This window comes from Mytilus trossulus, chromosome 7, assembly GCF_036588685.1.
Source record: "Mytilus trossulus isolate FHL-02 chromosome 7, PNRI_Mtr1.1.1.hap1, whole genome shotgun sequence".
NCBI classification, from domain to species: Eukaryota; Metazoa; Mollusca; class Bivalvia; order Mytilida; family Mytilidae; genus Mytilus; species Mytilus trossulus.
This window is the reverse complement of record NC_086379.1, coordinates 24083902-24103487: the sequence shown is the minus strand read 5'-3', so window position 1 is coordinate 24103487 and position 19586 is coordinate 24083902. Positions and strand designations below refer to the sequence as shown.

Below are 19586 nucleotides of genomic sequence, written 5' to 3'. Positions count from 1 at the left end.
AGCTATGCATGAAGAAACAATTATTTTAATAAAAAAATATAAATCTTTGTAAGATCTACTATAGTCCAAATATTTATATAATTTTCGAGACGTTTTTTCAAACACAACTAAATTACCCACCATGACATCATTTTGTCCAATCACAGAAAGGATTTTCGAGCATGCGTATTCTGTTGCCATAGTTAAGTGTCTTTAAGTTCAAACGGCACAAACCGAAACTACACCGACTACGTCGGAAAAACGTGAGACAAGTCTAGATATGTAGGTTCATAGTTTATTTTAACATTGTTGCTGCTTCTGATGTTTTTTTCCCTCTTCAAAGAACAAGTTAATATCTGTTTTCATGAATACTATAACGAGGAACCCCAATAAAAAAAAATTGGCAAAAGAATGCATATCCAAATGGAATATATTCAGATATATTGACAAAGGAATACTTTTTCCTACATGTAAAATATCAAGCCTTTCTAATATGGATAGATCTTCACTGAAGTGGACAGCGACCCAAAAATAAACTAAGTCCTATAAATATTTTGTTCAACAAAACCAAAAGGAATAAACCTCGCTAGTCTTATACCCTACATCTACTTTGTTGATATTTATAATACAACACACTTATTTCCTGTAGAGGATGTTTTTGCTTTTCACAACTGTAAGCCTGTTACTGACCACCGGTTCCTGTAACACTTTAGATGACTCAAAACTACTTGGATTAGGGTACGATCTACTGAGAGCAAATCCAGAAGGTGGCCATTTCTCTACTTCTGGCCTTGACCCTGGTATAAAACCAACTAGACAGATACTTCAAATTGATGATACAAACAGAAACTTCCTGATTCGAGTGGACAATGTTACCTTCTGCACCAATCACACAACATATGAATATTTTAGTGATGCGAAAACTAAGCAGGAGTACCTTCTCAGGGATTATGTTACAAGCGGTAAGACACAAGATAGTGCAATTAAGAACCAAACAATTAAAGGTCGTTTTCAAGAAACTTTTGCGGAAATTGTTTTTTCATGTGATGTTCAAGCAATATTATTACTATTACATTAAACTATTAGCTCACGTCTTGCAAAATGTGATCCAAAAAAATTCAAATGAACTAATATTTTTTTTTACAAATGAAAGATTGAACAATTCTTACCTGAACACATCTAACTCAGAAGCACCAACGCCTGTTTGTACATAGATAATGTTAATTGTAGTGATCAACATATGTATTTATAAGGACTAAGTATGGACATAATTTGTAGGTGACGGTGACATGCTGATTCTTCCGTATGCATTTATGGCTGGATCTGGTAAATAAAAATACATAAATAATAATAATTGGAAATGGAAATTTCACGATTAGAAAATCTTAATCAAATATAAGCATATTCAAATTTAAAGAACATTTGGCTGAAAATTTGTGGTTCTCTAATAACTTGACGATTTCTATCTAATACGTTTTCGAATGGAGACAATATTTGATTATCGCTTGGTTGGGAATCGATATACTAGTTGTAACATTATATTCAAAACGATTAAAATTATGTTAGTTTAAACATTTTTATTCCTTATCAATACAAATACATCATCATACAAAATGCACAATGATAATAATAGGATTCGTCATTTTACATTTTGTATTTTGTGCAATTTGGTTCCTATGCTGTTACCTTTCCAGCTCTCCATAGAGCTTCCATACCAAATGGAATATCTGTTGATCAGATAACTATCTGTAACCAAGGTAGGAGTCGTTATGTCATGCCTCCAGTGTATCCATCTTTACACAAACTAAATGATGAGTTTATAGCAGCAGCCTGTAGCCTGCCAACGTCATACGATCCCACAATCTATAGCAACTTTATAAAGGACTGGGGGACAGTAAGTGACGATAAGCATACATTTCATTGCTTGTGATAACTATTGTGGTACTTTTGATAACTATTTACACCACTGGGTCGATGCCACTGCTGGTGGACGTTTCGTCCCCGAGGGTATCACCAGCCCAGTAGTCAGCACTTCGGTGTTGACATGAATATCAATTATATGGTCATATTATAAATTTTCTGTTTATAAATTTTGAATTTTTCGAAAAACTAAGGATTTTATTACCCCAGGAGTAGATTACCTTAGCCGTATTTGGCAAAACTTTTTTGGAATTTTGGGTCCACAATGCTCTTCAACTTTGTATTTGTTTGGCTTTTTAACTATTTTGATCTGAGCGTCACTGATGAGTCTTATGTAGACGAAACGCGCGTCTGGCGTATAAAATTATAATCCTGGTACTTTTGATAACTATTGTGACACATATGCTGAAAAATTGTTAAACATACTTTTAGTTAGCTTCTAAAGTGCACCAACCTAACATACGGTGACATTTTTAAAGGCAAATACTGTGCACTTCTGATTTGTCATGTCGTCAAAAATTCCTGCTAAATCAAGATCAAACATGAATAGCAAAATTAATATGAGAACTTAAAGTTATTTTGCAAGACAAAATCTTTCAAGAAGATAAGTTTTCCGACCCTATAAACTTGCGTCAGTAAAATAGCCTTGACATTTTCCAAATCTTATATCAACCCCTCTTGAATTTAGCGGCGTGAATGTAATCAAGGAGGATTTCATTTCAACAGAAAATTTATATTTGCTTATTCTTTAGTTTTTTATGTTGTTTATTTTCGATTAATGAGTTTGACTGTCCCTTTGGTATCTTTCGTTCCTCTTTTATAGTCATATGATAAGATATAATATCGATATTTCCTAAAGAAATATTACAGCTAACATATGCAGTTGATTTAATCAGAGACTAATAATATTCATGTGTTTTATGAGTTACTTGTGGTACATATATCTATATATGCCTGTATAATAGTTTTCGTCATTAATCATGCCAGACTAGAGATAAATCAAGATTTTTATTATGATAATACTACAGTTGTAACTAAATGTTCATGTCTTAAAAGCGCCACACTCAATATAAAAATAAGATGTTGAATGATGATCAATGAGACAACTCTCCACAAGGGACAGAAATGACACATCAATGTACATTTATAGGTCACCGTACGGAATGCAACAATTCGCAAAGACCATAACGATAGTCAGTGCCCCGAAATGATAAACGTAAAACAATCCAAACAAGTAAACCAAAGGACATTTTATGTACAAAATTAGACACAAAAAACAAATATCCTATACAGCAACAAAAGATAAATACTTAATTGTAGGTTCCCGATTTCGGACAGGCACATACAGAACGTGACAATTTAAGAATCGTTAGTTGGCGCCAAACCCTCCTCATAACCTAGGACAGTGTTTCAACATCACAAACTCAGAACACACTACACAATACGGTTAACGATAAAACAACTATGACCAATAGCAATAAACATCAACAATTCAATAAAAGGTTCCTGACTTGAGATAGGCACACCTATAATATGGCGGGGTAAATCAAGTTTGAAGGCACCAACTCTCCGTCCATGAACCATGATGTAACATCATAACAAACTATAAAAATCAACTAATTGAATGAATACAAAAAACACAGTGTGAACGTGACAGTACTTATGATACAATCACAAAACAAAAAACCACCAAATACCGATCTGCGAGTACTCGCAGTTACAGACATGTAGTTCAATAACAACTGATAAACATTCACTCATCTCAGACTTAAATATCAGCACACGATCAACATCAAATGAATGTCGTGTACAAAGGTCACTAACAGTCAGAGATAAACATTTGCAAAGCCAAGCTACAGTTATCCACAGTTCGTAGTGCCATGCATATGCACATGTATATAAGAATAGTATTTAGTTTGGTTTACAGAGTTTAATTGTCATCCTTTTAGAATATTTTTTTTTAGATTAATGTACCTACTAGAAGATAGCTTTTAAAATTCCAGGCTTGGTAAACAACATCTGATGTTTGATGTGCAATACCGTTTGAAATAAGTATTCTACAGGAACACCCGAACTTAAAACTATTTTTTTTATCTATGGAAGAAAGTAGTAAAGGTTTTAAGTAATTAATGGTAACGAGTATCTGATTTTATAATTGACCGGTAAGTTCAGTCAAACGGTAATTGCAATCCAAAACGTCAAAACAGACGCAAGCATAAGCCTAATCCTGTAACATCCTTTAATTGTGTTTGACCAGTTGATGATTACCATACACGCTAATCATGAAAAAAGAAAAAAAGTATAGCCTTGTCTGAGGGTAATAAACGAAGGATCTCTAGTGGTAACATTTACCGAATCGTGAGTTATCAATATCGAAATTAACGATAGTTTAAGTTTCCTTTTTGAAGTATAGTGTGTTAGCGGTAAATGTATATGTTTGTTGTTAAACATTTTAGCACTCTATCGTTGAAGTTGAAACAGGGACAAAGACTGTTAGTCGATATGAAATACCAGCAACTAAGATTGTAGAGGAAATGTTCAAGGTAATGTTTGTACACTATTACAATTGGACTATTCCTTTGATATAACACTATTGTCGTTATTTCTTATCATACATATACATTGTGATATGATTTTAGAAAAACATCGTTAATGGAATAATATCATACCTTACTTGTAATTGTAAGTGAATTATAAATTTATGGTGAGTTGTTCAACATAAGAAATAATCATATAAATTAAAATGACGTTAGGTATGTTATTAAAAACAAGAACATATAGTACTGTAAACAAAACTTAATTTCGAGTTTAGCCCTTTCTGTCGCATTTCACGGCGATTTAATTTCTCGATTCTTCATGTAGATACATTGTAATATTGTTAAATTATAGTTCGTTTCTATGCGTGTTACATTTTAGTGTTGTGTTTCTGTTGTGTCATAGTTCTCTCTGATATTTGATGTGTTCCCTCAGTTTGTAACCCAGATTTGTTATTTTTTCTCAATCGATTTATGCATTTTGTTCAGCGGTATACTACTGTTGCCTTTATTAAATAAAAAAAATATCCAAATTTTATTGTATTTCCAAGTACAAAATGAGAGAGAGAGAGAGAGAGAGAGAGAGAGAGAGAGAGAGAGAGAGAGAGAGTACAAACAATTTTAATGGATTAAATCTTGAACGATTTAACGATTACATGCACTCATTTTGTTCTCAGAAATACACTGATCCACCAATATGGAAAGTCGTTATGGTAAAAGGCGGTGGAAGTATGGCTTATGTTCACTTCGCATTTGGCAGATTCTAATTTGCAACCATTAACAACTGGTGTTACACCGAAACAGTTCAATGTTGGCCGAATGGGTATACATGAACCATTAGAGTTTCATTTAGTGTCGATTGCACGATTTCTAGATGGTGACTTCTGGCCAAATGAAAACCAACAACATTGGGATAGCAGTTGTCAAAATTATAACATGCACAGAAATTTGTCAACGACAAAACAAAACCTACTGATAGCTTTGAATGAATATCCTTCTACCTATCATCTAACGTCAATGCCACCAGGTAAATGTTAGATTTTTTGTTGCTTTTCATAGTTAATTTGTGCATTCTTGATTGCTTAAATACTATATGAAAACAGTCTGAAATCTTTTAAATATGCAATATAAGGTTCCTCTTACATCCACATTAACAGATTGATAAAAAAGCTGTTTTGGCAGTTTGAAATAAAGGACATTTGAAGTTCAAATTTCCAATACAATGCAGTCTAATGGAATAGCAGCTTGGCCGGTGAATTGAAATAGTTTTTGTAAAATTTCACTTCCATTGTTTTACCAATTCTGTTTTTGATTTTCACCTGTAATTGTGATGAAAAATCAAAGTGCAAACTTCATGCGTATTGCAATTGTTGAAAATCAAAAGAAAACATGCGATGATTTATCATGGAGTAAAGACTACCCATCACATAAACACTTTAAAATATCTATTCAATATTTGGTGTAAATGTTGCTAATGGAATGGAAATCTGTTAACAAGACAGTTTAGGTAGTTATAAGAAGGAAAATCAAACCATGTTATTGAGAGCGTATTTTTTTGTAAATATCGCATCAATAAACAAAGCAATATATTTTTTCTAATCCAGCTTGAAAATAAATATACCCAACATAAATCCACTTATTGGATTTATTTATATCCAGATATATAATCATCTGCTTTTCCTGTTCTACAAATACATCATAAGTAAGAAATACGCAGATATGTTGGAAAACGACGAGATACTCTGTGTACACATTTACCCTTATAATAAGGATGTCTTATTGCTAGGTTGTATGTTTACTTTTTAAATATTCGAAAAGAGGCAGAAACAAATGTTCGATTCTTGCAATATGCAAACTTCAAGGTAGTCAACATTCTGTTTAAGGAAAAGGGGAATATGTATCACATGAAAGTTAAGCAAATTGATAAAAATAACTTTTGTATTAATTAAACTGACTCTATTTTGCCGATGTTCATATCTAGCACATCCATTAGGAAGATACAAATCACAACAAAAACCGAATGAATTGCACAAGGAACAAGACCGATTTCGTCAAAAGAGAAAGCGTCTCTTGTTGAGCACGCATCATCCAACCTTTCATGCGAATTCTCCTTCAGCATGTTCATTCTTTAGTTTTCTATGTTGTGTCATGTGTACTATTGGTTTTCTGTTTGTCTTTTTCATTTTTAGCCATGGCGTTGTCAGTTTGTTTTAGATTTACGAGTTTGACTGTCCCTTTGGTGTCTTTCGTCCCTCTTTTCAGTCGAACTGTTACAATTGGGAATAGGAAACAATCTGTAAAATTACTGATCACACTTGTCGCTTGTTCTTGTTACCTTTTTAGTGGTAAATCAACCATCGTATCGCTCAAACAATTAGTGACGGTGCCAGTAGATAAGATTTATTTTTACAGCACTACTTTTTAGCTAAACTGGCCTAAAAGGCCAAGTGAGCTTTTCTCATCACTTGGCGTCCGTCGTCTGTCGTCGTTCGTCGTCGTCCGTCGTCGTTAACTTTTACAAAAATTTTCTCCTCTAAAACTACTGGGCCAAATTTAACCAAACTTGGCCACAATCATCATTGATGTATCAAGTTTAAAAATTGTGACCCGGCCAACCAACCAAGATGGCCGCCATGACTAAAAATAGAACAAAGGGGGTAAAATGCAGTTTTTGGATAATAACTCAAAAACCAAAGCATTTAGAGCAAATCTGACATGGTTAAGTTGTTAATCAGGTCAAGATCTATCTGCCCTGATATTTTCAGATGAATCAGACAACCCATTGTTGGGTTGCTGCCCCTAAATTGGTAATTTTAAGGAAATTTTACTGTTTTTGGTTATTATCTTGAATATTATTATAGATGGAGATAAACTGTAAACAGCAATAATGTTCAGCAAAGTAAGATTTACAAATAAGTCAACATGACCAAAATGGTCAGTTGACCCTCTTTAGGAGTTATTGCCCTTTATAGTCAATTTTTAACCATTTTTCGAAAATCTCCATGATCTTTTACAAAAAAATTTTCCTCTGAAACTACCGGGCCAAATTAATCCAAAATTGGCCACAAGCATCTTTGGGGTATTAAGTTTAAAAAAATGTGTCCGGTGACCCAGCATCAATCCAAGATAGCCGCCACGGCTAAAAATAGAACATGGAGGTTTAAAGCAGTGTTTGGCTTATAACTCAAAAACCTTAGAATCGGACAACTCGTTGTTAGGTTGCTGTCCCTAAATTGGTAATTTTTAGGAAATTTATCTGTTTTGGGTTATTGTCTTGAATATTATTATAAAACAGCAATAATGTACAGCAATTTAAGACTAAAAAATAAGTCAAAATTACCAAAATGGTCAATTGACCCCCTAAGAAGTTATTGTCCTTTATAATCAATTTTTAACAATTTTCATAAAATTTGTAAATTTTTACTAACATTTTCCACTGAAACTACACAAACAAGTTCATTATAGATAGGTGATAATTGTTAGCAGCAAGAATGTTCAGTAAAGTAAGATGTACAAACACATCACAATCACATAAACACAATTTTGTCATGAACTGTCTGCTTCCTTTGTTTAATTCGCATATACCAAGGTGAGCGACACAGGCTCTTTAGAGCCTCTAGTTTTTGTTGTCTAGATCCGATTTTTAGTTTCCCACTAGAAACATTGTACACAAATGTACAACAGACATGAATTGTCCTCCCATATTGGTATTTAAGAAATATGTCATGAACGCCTTAGATCTGTTCGAAATCAGTTTCACATGGCCGGGGCAGTAATCTTTGAATTTTATCCTGTGCGTTAGCGAGTAAAATTGGTAAATTTGAAGTTCAACATTTCGACCTTTGCTGTAGATTTATATTTATACATGATAAAGCCTTGTGATCTCTTAGGTTAGCAGACATATAACCTTGAAAATGTCAACAAGAAGTGGACTTTTTTAACCGGAAGTCGCAATTTCTCTCCCTTATTTTAAGCAAAAGTATATAGAATCTATAAATAAAAGAATCAGAATAAAATGAGCTATTATCTGACCACCGGAATTAGCTTTTTTTTTAACCGAAGGGGCTTATTTTCTACCTATTTTGATGGAAAAAAATCCTCAATAGATATAGGAATATGTGGTGTGAGTGCCAATGAGACAACTCTCCGTCCAAATAACAATTTAAAAAGTAAACCATTATAGGTTAAAGTACGGCCTTCAACACGGAGCCTTGGCTCACACCGAACAACAAGCTATAAAGGGCCCCAAAATTACTAGTGTTAAACCATTCAAACCACTCAAGCATGTTTTTTTTTAAATTAATCTTTGTTAAGCTGTCATGTAAACACGGACGTAATGTTTTTATTAACATTATAGTATCTTAAGTAATTTTTAGTGGACAAATCTTCAATTGTTTTCAGAACATTTTCTTAGCGACAGTTTCTTTTATGACATGTATTTATTGTTTCGGAACTAGTCGCTTGAATATTTGGTACGTGTTATCGTACAGTGTGTACGGTACCGTATTAATCTTTACCTTAATAACCAATCTTATTACTTTTTAAGAGTTATCTCCCCAAACACTGTTTTTCTTGTTTGTTTCTTCTTGGCAACCCTAAAAGGAAGTGATCAACCCTTAAACAAAGTTTTTTTTTTAATTGCTCGTGAAATCCTCCGGATGCTTTGGTCTATCTTAAATGTTTCTTGTTTCTAATTTTTATATAGATTAGACCGTTCTCTTTCTGTTTGAATTATTTTACACTTGTCAATGTTAAGGCCCTTTATAGCATATTGTTCAGAGAGAGTCAATGTTATATGTTGATGGCCGTACCTTGACCTATAATGGGTTACCTTTTCATATTATGATTTGGATTGAGTTTGGTCAAGATGTTCGCTTAATGTTCGTCGTCAGTCCTTTTTTGATGCCAATAAGGTAACACTATATATCCAAGAATAATCAGATGTCTTTACAAATTGATGAAGTTTTAAAACTTCATTTTATGTCGATATATGTAACTCATATATAAATTCATGTCTTGAACAGTGCAGAAAATTGATTTGAAATTAAATTTAAATTTTGCTAACGAAAAGTGCAAACATTTATGAAAATCGTTATGTGCTTAATATGTTGATTTATGATAATGGAATATTATGATATTTTTTTCCAGAAATTACAAACACATTAAGGGTGCCTTTAATATGGCCAAATGGAACATTTTCCCTGTATCAACCAGTATCAGGATGTCCGAATTCATATATCTTGTTTGAAACTGGATGGAGATATCACGACGACGAAGACTCTACGCGAAACAATTCATGGTCCTTAGGTCATCATTTAGCTGGTAAGCATTTTTTTTTTAAATGGTGTCTGTTTTAGAAATAAGATTTAGTCTCATGGGGGATGTCTATATGTAAAATATGAAAATGGTTATACATTTATAATCTTTGTACGCAAGCAATCTGTGTATGTTTTCATTTTTGAAACTTCAATCTAAAATAGATTTACAATAAAATATTTTGAAAAACTTGTTACTCAAGTACGTTTCATACTCTCCAATACTCCATTCATTTTAATAAAGTTATATTCAAGTATTATACATATCATATAAAACATATGCCGAACATTTCAACATGGACTTCAGTATAAACGACAGAATGACGAATGTATGTTGGCGATGGTTTTGACAGCATCTACATGTACAATGAGGAAAAAGGTATAGCACAAATGCCTACCTGTACATAGGCATATTATAGTTGTGGAAGTCCATACAAACTAACAAAATCACTATCAATACACGGGTCAGGTGAAAAACCAATGACAAATTCCTGAACTGGTACAAGCATTATACGAATGAAGTGTGGGTTGATTATTTTTTTATTACTAGAAAGACCAGAGTATAAGATATCTCTAACAATCACATAGCCGAAAAATGGATTAGATAAGATTCGTGAACCTCTTTCGTAAAGATATTCAATGCAATCATATAGTCTCAAAGTACCAATTCCGAAAAGTTTTACTCTCTTTATTAAATCATTTCAAAGACGATAAAAGCAAGAAAAAAGAGGGAAAAGACATCCTTATTTCACCAATGCATGTTGAAACCTATTGGTAAATGTATGTTTTACTTCGTTAAATAGACAAGTGTATTTCTGCGTGTAGGTTTTATTTGAAGAATTTGGAAATTCTGTAATATTAAAGAATCATCTGAAGAGCTTTTTGTCTGGCCTTGTTGTGTTCATGTTATTTCTAGCATCTCATTTCTTCTTTGATTATATTTAATTTCTTGCTTATTAATAAACAATGTTACTATACTGAATTTTATAGTGTATTCGTCCAAAAATTGTCAATTATAGTTCGTGTGTATACAATGAACAGCAGTTTGCAACATAAGTAGAGTATTAAATAACAATAAAAATGAATCCCGCAATTTTATTTCCACAGTTTACAAAAATATTGTCAAACAAGATATTATGTTTCTGATAGCAATTAGTTATACTATAGTGTTATGAACTGGCTGTTTCTGTATTGGCACTGGTCTAGATTCAAGGTTTGCTTTATTGGCCTCGAGACCCGTAGGGTCGAGGGCCAATACCGTTGATCGAACTAGACAAATGCCAATTGTTATATATCCGTATGTATGGTCGGAGAATGTGTCTGTGTGTAAGAGAGAGTTGTTCCCCTTTTGCTGGTAATTTGTATTTTTGTTTGTGACGTCATCTTTGTCTGATTAAAATGTAGAAATGGAAGCAGATGTGTTTTTATGTGTCCGTATGTAATCGCATCCATCTATGCTACCAGAGTTATTCCCCTAGTCTGTAATATGAGACCCTAAACGATCGGTGGATAAAGAAGTATATTTTTTTGGAGTTTAATTTTTCATGGATGTTGGACATTTTTATATCTGAAGGTGACCGACCGTTACTGATGGATCCTGATATATGCCTCCATGATGCTGAATACTTTTCATTTTTTTAAATTTACAGCTGAACTTTTATTATAATACCAAAATTTATTTGGATTTTTGAACTTAAGAACGGACAATGTCTCGTTGTGTACTGTCTTTGTGATTTATTAGTGAATGTCTACATGTATTCCGTTTTCAACTAGAAAGCACGTGAGATTTATCTCATTGCATCATAGATTATTTAATTTCCGTAACATTTTGATCCTGTTCATTGATATATGCTATTTTGATTTGACATTATGCAACTCGTATCGGTGATGACTGTATCGCTATGCATTCTGAATTTCCGATTTCATCAGAAGAGCAATTTTTACTGTTAATTGATGTTGACCCAGATTTACCCGTTGAGCTTCACGTTTGATGTTTATTGCGTAATGTTGACTGTATTGCTGTTGTGTTTCATTCCGCCGTAATATTTTGACTCCTATAAAACGTATTTAAATTAAAAGATCGAGGAATATCGCCATGGTTTTAATTTGTAGATTTCCAAGACCTATTTTAAAGAAAAGATGATAAATTTATTGTGTACAAGAACATTTTATTTTTAACCATGTTGATTTTATGAATCGAGATAATTTTCATGTTAATTTTGATCTACGTTAATTGTTTACTTTGAAATTAAGCTGATGTTGTGTTTATCATTAAACGGTGTGATATTTATCATAAATAAAAGCTTTAATTTAAGAGTTTAAGGTCTCTGATGGTACTATCAAATTTGTATTCAGCTATTTATAATGATATTTATTAGTTTGTCTAGTAAGAAATGTCATTAATATGTGTGTATCACTGTTAGTGTTGTGTGAAAGTAATGCGTGCATAAGGTCATCCGAGGAAGGAGTCCGATATGCCAGACTTTCGGTTTTGCAGCGTTGATACGTTTGTTTATATAAATATATAAAATGGTTACTAGAGTGCCGAGAGGTTAACTATATGCATGTAAACTTTCAATTTAGGAAATGATTATAAATTTTTTTTTTTTTTAACACATAAACATATTGACCATTGTAAAAATTTAGTAGATTTTTGTTTTGTGGGCGGGATGTTATATATCAGTATGTATGGTCGAAGTATGTTTCTGTGTGTAACAGAGAGATGTTCCACTTTTGCCTGTACATGTATTCTGTATTTTTGTTAGTGACGTCATCTTTGTCTGATTAAAATGTAGACATGGAAGCAGATGTGTTTTTATGTGTCCGTATGTAATCGCCTCCATCCATGCTACATGAGCTATTCCCCTCGTCTGTAATACAATACAGAAACAGCCAGTTCATAAAAAAAATATTAAATACTTTTCATTATCATATACTTAGACTAAATAACATATGATTTTTACTATATGATAAGAGCATTAAATTGAAGCAAATTCCATGTTTTTTTAATTGGTGCTTACCGGGCTGATATGAAAAGTTTATCACATGCTTCGAGTGTTATCACATGCCTTTCCGTAACGTTATCGCATGGCATTCCGGTGATATTCGGCAAATTCCGGAAAATAAACCTCGATGTTACGTTTTCACTGTAAAACATTACAAAGTAGTGTACAAAACAATTACTTGGATTGGAAAGTATATTTAGTAAAATAATAATAATAATAATAATAAAAATTATTAAATACATGTAAATGCATTTTTTTAAAGTTTCAAACATAATTTAGAAAGTTACTTTAAAAAGTTGACTTTTCAAAATAGTGTTCATTATGTATATTATTGATTTTTTTTTGTCGTTTCTTCCATATTAAATTGTTTTTCTTCTCTGTTGAGGTATATGATAGAAAGATTTCATATCGAATGTACTTAATTTGGGGTCCGACGTCCGACGTCGTGAACTTCTATTTGGGAACCACGTAAAGGATCAATATATGAATCTGTTATTTTTCATCATTGTTGAAGCATATGATAAAAAGATCATAACATGTCATTTTTCATATCACATGTATTATCAGCCCTCGGTCAATATCAGCCCTCCAGCCATGCGGCTCTTGGGCTGATATTAAACCTAAGGCTGATAATACATGCGATATGAAAAACTGATAATACAGACTTGTTCCAAAAGCTGTATTACATACATCAAATGAGAATGTATGGCCAATATTTCCAATACGGACTGGCAATGATGTGATTATAGGGTCAATATTTTCAATACGGACTGGGAATGAATCCTGAATTGAATGCACAATATCTTTTTGCATGCAATTCAGGATCCATTGCCAGTCCGTAATGGGAGTATTATCCTGTCCAAAAAGCATTATAAATCACGTGATTTATATGACCAAGACGACGTCACTAGTATGAAACATGTCGTTTTGTTAGTATTAGGGTTGTTTTAATCGTATTATTTAATGATAATATAGTGTTTTCTTATACTCATTTAATAAAAGTGTTAGGAACTGACTTTTTCTGTATGGTGGATCTCATTGTGGTCTAAGCGTGACGCGTGATTGCCGATTATTTGTAAGTGTGACACGTAAAATTCAAAGTATCAGTGTGCCGTGAAAACGGGAAATGAAGTCTAGCGGGACACGGTAAATTACAAAAAAATGAGAATTGCTTTTTCACATAGTGTAAGCGTGATACGGGAATTTGACAAAACAGTAAGCGGGATCCGGCATCAGAACCCCAATGAGACCCCCTGTATTGACACTGATATAGATTCAAGGTTTCGTAGGGTCGATGGCCAATACAGCGCCTAGCTGAACGAGAATCTATACCGGTGCCAATACAGAAACAGCCAGTTCATAACAATTTATCAAATTAGTATAAGAAAATTAAAAACCGGAAGTGAACGTCCCGTTTCAGCCCATGGACCAATACGGCTTTTTTCCCTGCTGTTTTCTGTTTTGGCCCTGTTTTTTCCGTTTTCAAACTTAGTTTAAACATATTTATTTATAGTGGATTGGACAACAAGTTTTGCAACTTATATTAATCCCTTTTCAGTTTGCGGGTGTGAGTGCTGCCCTGTAACGGCATTAGCCTGTTCTTTTTCGAAATCTACAAGGTTGTCTTTAACGTGCAAGAGATAATGGCTCTCTCTAAACACGGGTCAACCATTTATCGTCCCCTTCCGACGGACTAGCATCGTTTCCTCGAAATACTCGACCATACTCGAAAATGGTGTCAGGGGTGTTCAAACTTGTAGACGTTACAAAACATTAAACATCATTAAACCTGTTTATTTTATGATTTTAATTTAAAATATATTATAAAAATGTTTTTATACAAAAGATACTTCCAAATTAAGGTAATGGCGTCAGAAAATTGAAAACCGGAGTTGAACGTCCTCTATTAGCCCTAGGGCCAACACGGCTTTTTCCCCGCTTTTTGCTGTAATGGCCCTCTTTTTTCCGTATTGGCCCTGTTAGAAAAGCAAAATTTAATCTTGATTTATATCGACAGTGGAACGATTTCAGTATTGCACATGCTTATTTATCCGTATTAGGGCTTATTTGCTCATATCATAATAAAAATAATTATAACACTATCATAATCAAAAGTATACTATAGTGAATGAATAATATTTAAAAAAACCTAGAATACTTTCTTCTTTTCAGCTACATATATATATGCATGTGTTACGAATTTACTGTTTAAGAATATTATAATATTTCTACAGTAATATATTTTCCAATATGTTCCCCATTTTATCTTTTAATCGTTGAAAACTGTATGTAAAATCATCCCTTTATCATTGGTTGCTTTCAGACACACTACCTGTACAATTTGTGCCTGGGTGCTCTCCTCGAGGTCCGTGTTCGAAGTATAAATAGTGGGTAGATATTCAGTTCAAGTTGTCATTTGTACCGAAAACAGCAGACAGTGAACATCGGAAAGGAAGTAGTTTATTGCAGGCAGAAGGTTTAGTTTAGTAAGATGAAGTACTTGAAACCTGAGGACAGAATATAGAAAGGGCTGAGACTGTTGGTTCGGTACATATTGTCCAAACAGGTCTGGTGCTCAGGTTTTGCGTCTCACATCTCTCACTATTGCAGTGAGTGTTTGCTGACATACCTGGTCTTAGTGCTACCCTGTTGTTCCAACAGTTATAGACATGTTTATTAAATCAATTTTCATACGAAAGTTGACACCAGTTTAAATAGTTTCCAAACATTAGGTTTCAGACCAGTTCCATACATTTCGGTTCAGCCCTGTTTTATACATTTGAATAGGTTTCAGCCCGTTTGATACATTAAGGTTAGTCCCGTTTTATACAATTAGGTTTCAGAATATAGTTTCAAACAGTTGGTTTAAACAGTATCGGTCTGAAAGGGTTTAAACAGTATCGGTCTGAAAGAGTTTCAAACCGTTTTAATTTAACAGGTTCGGGTTAGAATAATAGGTGTTGAAATTCGTGTTATGTAGTACTATAGTATTTGTTTTTTATTTGATATTGATAGTGTACACTTTTTAATGATTTTAGAACTTTTCAATTGCTTTTCAAATCACAGGAAACTGGTACGAACCCAAGGATAAAATATCTAAACGTCCCCGCCCTGTTACACGTTACACTGGTTTACAAAAAAAAACTATAGAAATGTCCAATTGTCTGTTTTAAGATAAATTTTGAGGCATCAGAATGACGAAATAAAAGGGTTTCTAAAATATTATGCAATTATTTTTCTATTTTTGTTTTTATCATTTGTTTTTATTGACTCAAGCATGATAATATAATAAATTTGCCAAACTTATCAATAGATACACGCGATTACAAAAAAAAATATAACAAAGTTTTATTTTTGTCGAAGTTATTACCCCTTCCAATATCAATGATACATAGACTAAAACGTTTGAATATTGTATATGGTGATAGCTTTCGTTTTAGATTTCATAATTTCACCCTCTCCACATTTTATCCTTATTGATTGTTTTCGCACTTTTCACTTTGTAAAGCGACGCAATTAGTTTTGTAATTTAAACTTATTTAGTGTCATGTACTTAATTTTTACTAATCTTCTTGTTTTATTTCAGGTGACACGCATAACAAGGGTGATTCTAGATTTTACTTCTGTACACAAACATCAAGCATTGCTGGAGTTTACCACAGAAACTGGCCCGTTGGAAATTACTGCATTCTTAAATATGGAACTTGCCCATCAGGTTAGTAGCCGGGATCAAAGTTATTGTGCAACAAGATATTCTAGAGGTTGCGTAAATCAGATGTGGGAATTTAAAATTCTAAATACATCTTTGAGTACATACAGTCTAAGACGCTGTTATCTTACAGTAGTGTTTACATTTGACCTTTCTATAATTTACACACGCATTAGCCATTCTAAACTAGATGTAAAGTGAAAGCTTTTCGTTAAAACTAATTGCAAACTTATACTGACGTGTTTTTGAACCAACAAAAAATATATATCATAATGGGAAACAACTGTGTATCCCTACTCTATGACTTGTTCCTTTATTCCCATGAGGCTGACTTTATATCAGAATCTGTAAGGAAGAAAAAAAAGAAAGTATATAGTATCCTTGAACTTCGTTTTTAAATATATATTTATTTATATCTGTGATGTTCTCTCACTAAATAATGTTGGGACTGTGTTGTACGCAATCAGCCTATCTAAGTTGAGAAAAAGGATACAACAGATAAAGTTAAGTCAGTCTCATATTTATACATCTATAAATTGACAATAAAGGCAGTTTGAAAGAAAAGAAAATCAGCTTTCCAGTTGCGAACTTCAATGTAGCAACAATCCAGCAAAGCATGCATAGGGCATTTCTCAAAGTTCACACTATATTTCACATGTTCCAGAGCTTGTAATACTTTTCAGGGTAACACCTGTCCCATAATTAGTAGCTTCTCGTTCAATCAAAAACAATTCTAGTGTCATACAAAAGCATGTGTTAGATTGATTAAAACAAATATGGTTTCTGTATAAAACACGACATGGTTTTGCATACAAGAAAGTTGATTAATTTCTGTTAATAAATTTCACTTCCGGTTTTATTTTATACATTTACCTCATTTACACCGATTCAGTAAATATATAGTTCTATGGACTATCATATGGAATTAGTTATAAAATAGTTACTAACTGTCTTCCAGATTAAAAAAGGTCAATCGCAATTACCTTCTTCAATGTCATAAGTCGGCAACTAATGGAATACAAGACCTTTTATCATGTAATTATATGATTTTGTATCAAAGGTCAAAATCTACGTAATCATCTCAAATGTATTTTTGACCTCAATATCAATGTAAAAAAAAAACAATCACGTCAAATCAAAAGACCATAGCTTTCTATTATAAATGATTAATGATATATATCACCATTGAGCTAATTGCAACATGACGGGAAAGAACAATATTTAATCATAAACTGTAAACTTGCATGTATTAGAAATAATGAATCAAACAAACTGTAAGAACCAATAATAATAATAGCTAAATCAAAGATAAAGACCGAGCTTCTCTGAGAACTGAAACCATCAAAACAAATGTTGTTTTTGTAAAACGCATGGTTTATATCTACATATTTTAATTGAAAATTCTACTGATTGAGAAATATACATTATACTTGTCTATGAACATTTCAGTATTTTCAATTTTCCTTTTGTCAGCTCCACATTTCTAAGTAATGTTTAAACAGTTGCCTTGAATCATGTAGGTTGTATAATTTTGATATTTGGTATGCACAAATTTTTTCTTACTTTCTTTGAAAGATATTGTGTTTTATATTGACCTTTAATTTGAAAATACCGTTCGGTTTTCTTTCCTTTAAGGTTTTAATGAAGGCAGCATTAACTGGGATGACGAAGACGCTTCAAATGGTAAAGGAGGAACCTTACCTACTGGGACATACTCGGCGTCTGATACTATTATTTATTATTGCTGCAGGTAAATTGCTTTAAGTTTTAAAAGCTTCAGGATGATATAAAAATCAATGTTTAAAAGGTGTTCTTTCGCATAACATCGCTTAATTTATAATTAACATACTATACGATTAAATAAAACAAAATATATACTTGATATAGAGATGCATTCCTTCGAAAAATTTATGAATTTCCTCACAAATTGAATGAACATCATAAGAATGTGTGCTAAGAGATGACAACTTAACGTTTAAACTGTCAGTACTACAACCCCCGTCCTCATTTCCTTCATTTTGACATTAGTGAACGGAGCATGTGGAAGGTACGTAGCATTCAATCCAAGTTAGGATTTGATCATGTTATATGTAGTGAGTGGCAATTATGTTGTTTTCATGATTGTTATTAGCACTTTTTATTTGTCCCGGTGAATGACATTTTCCATTTTGATTTCAATGCAAATACCAAGTGTATCCAGTCCATGTGTAAATCATTTGATTTTTTGTCTTTAGATAATATTGTGAGTTACAAAATGTAAGCTAGTGTATCATATGCAAATAGCCGGATGGTATATGTAATCCCTTCGGACATGTCATTAATACAGAACAGGAATAGTGGAGGCCCATTAACTGAGTATTGGGGTGACCAGACTCTACATCGATATGAGATGAGTGTTTTATCATCCACAGTTACTGCATGGAAAATACAATACGATTACACTCGAACTAAGTCAACGACATTCAATCCCATCTATAATCCACGAAAATTGCTACTCACAAAAACTCTGAAACTAAAGTAAAAGAAAGGAAATTATTTAGACATGTATTCTAACTTCTGCTTTTCAATACCATTACGGTAATAACATCATACCCATGCTCATAGTTATATTACAATAATTGCAGGAGTGATGGTGCAATTGCAAATAAAATATTCCTACCGCTGGACAAACCATTCTATCTTCTGAAGTTTACAGGTGACTGCCAGCAGATATATGGGATGACAGTTCAGGAGGAGTTCTTTCAGTTCGATGACCAAAATTCCAATAATCACGGCAGTTGCCATGGTGCCCATCCTTACGACACTGGATGCGACAAAGATCAAAATTTACATTTCTGCTACTATGAAGCTGATCACCAAAACTCTGTTATATTTGGATAATAAAATACGTTTACCAGCATTTATGTCATTAAGACCATTTTTTTAGCAGAACAAACTAGCTAAATCTGTTTTTTAGTCATGGTTAGTATTTCACATTTGTTGAAATGTTAATCTATTTCATGTAATTGGACATGTTGCATTGTTATTAATCATAACATTGGTACGTTAAATTTTTATTACTTTTATCATTTAAGACCGTAAATAACTTTTTTGCTATTTAAATACGTTTTCGACTTTTCTTGTT

At 32.8% G+C, this 19586-nt stretch overlaps 1 pseudogene; it reads left to right on the top strand.

The window, feature by feature from the left end:
• Positions 1 to 631: 631 nt before the first annotated feature.
• LOC134726915 (uncharacterized) lies at positions 632 to 19342 on the top strand (annotated as a pseudogene).
• Positions 19343 to 19586: the final 244 nt, after the last annotated feature.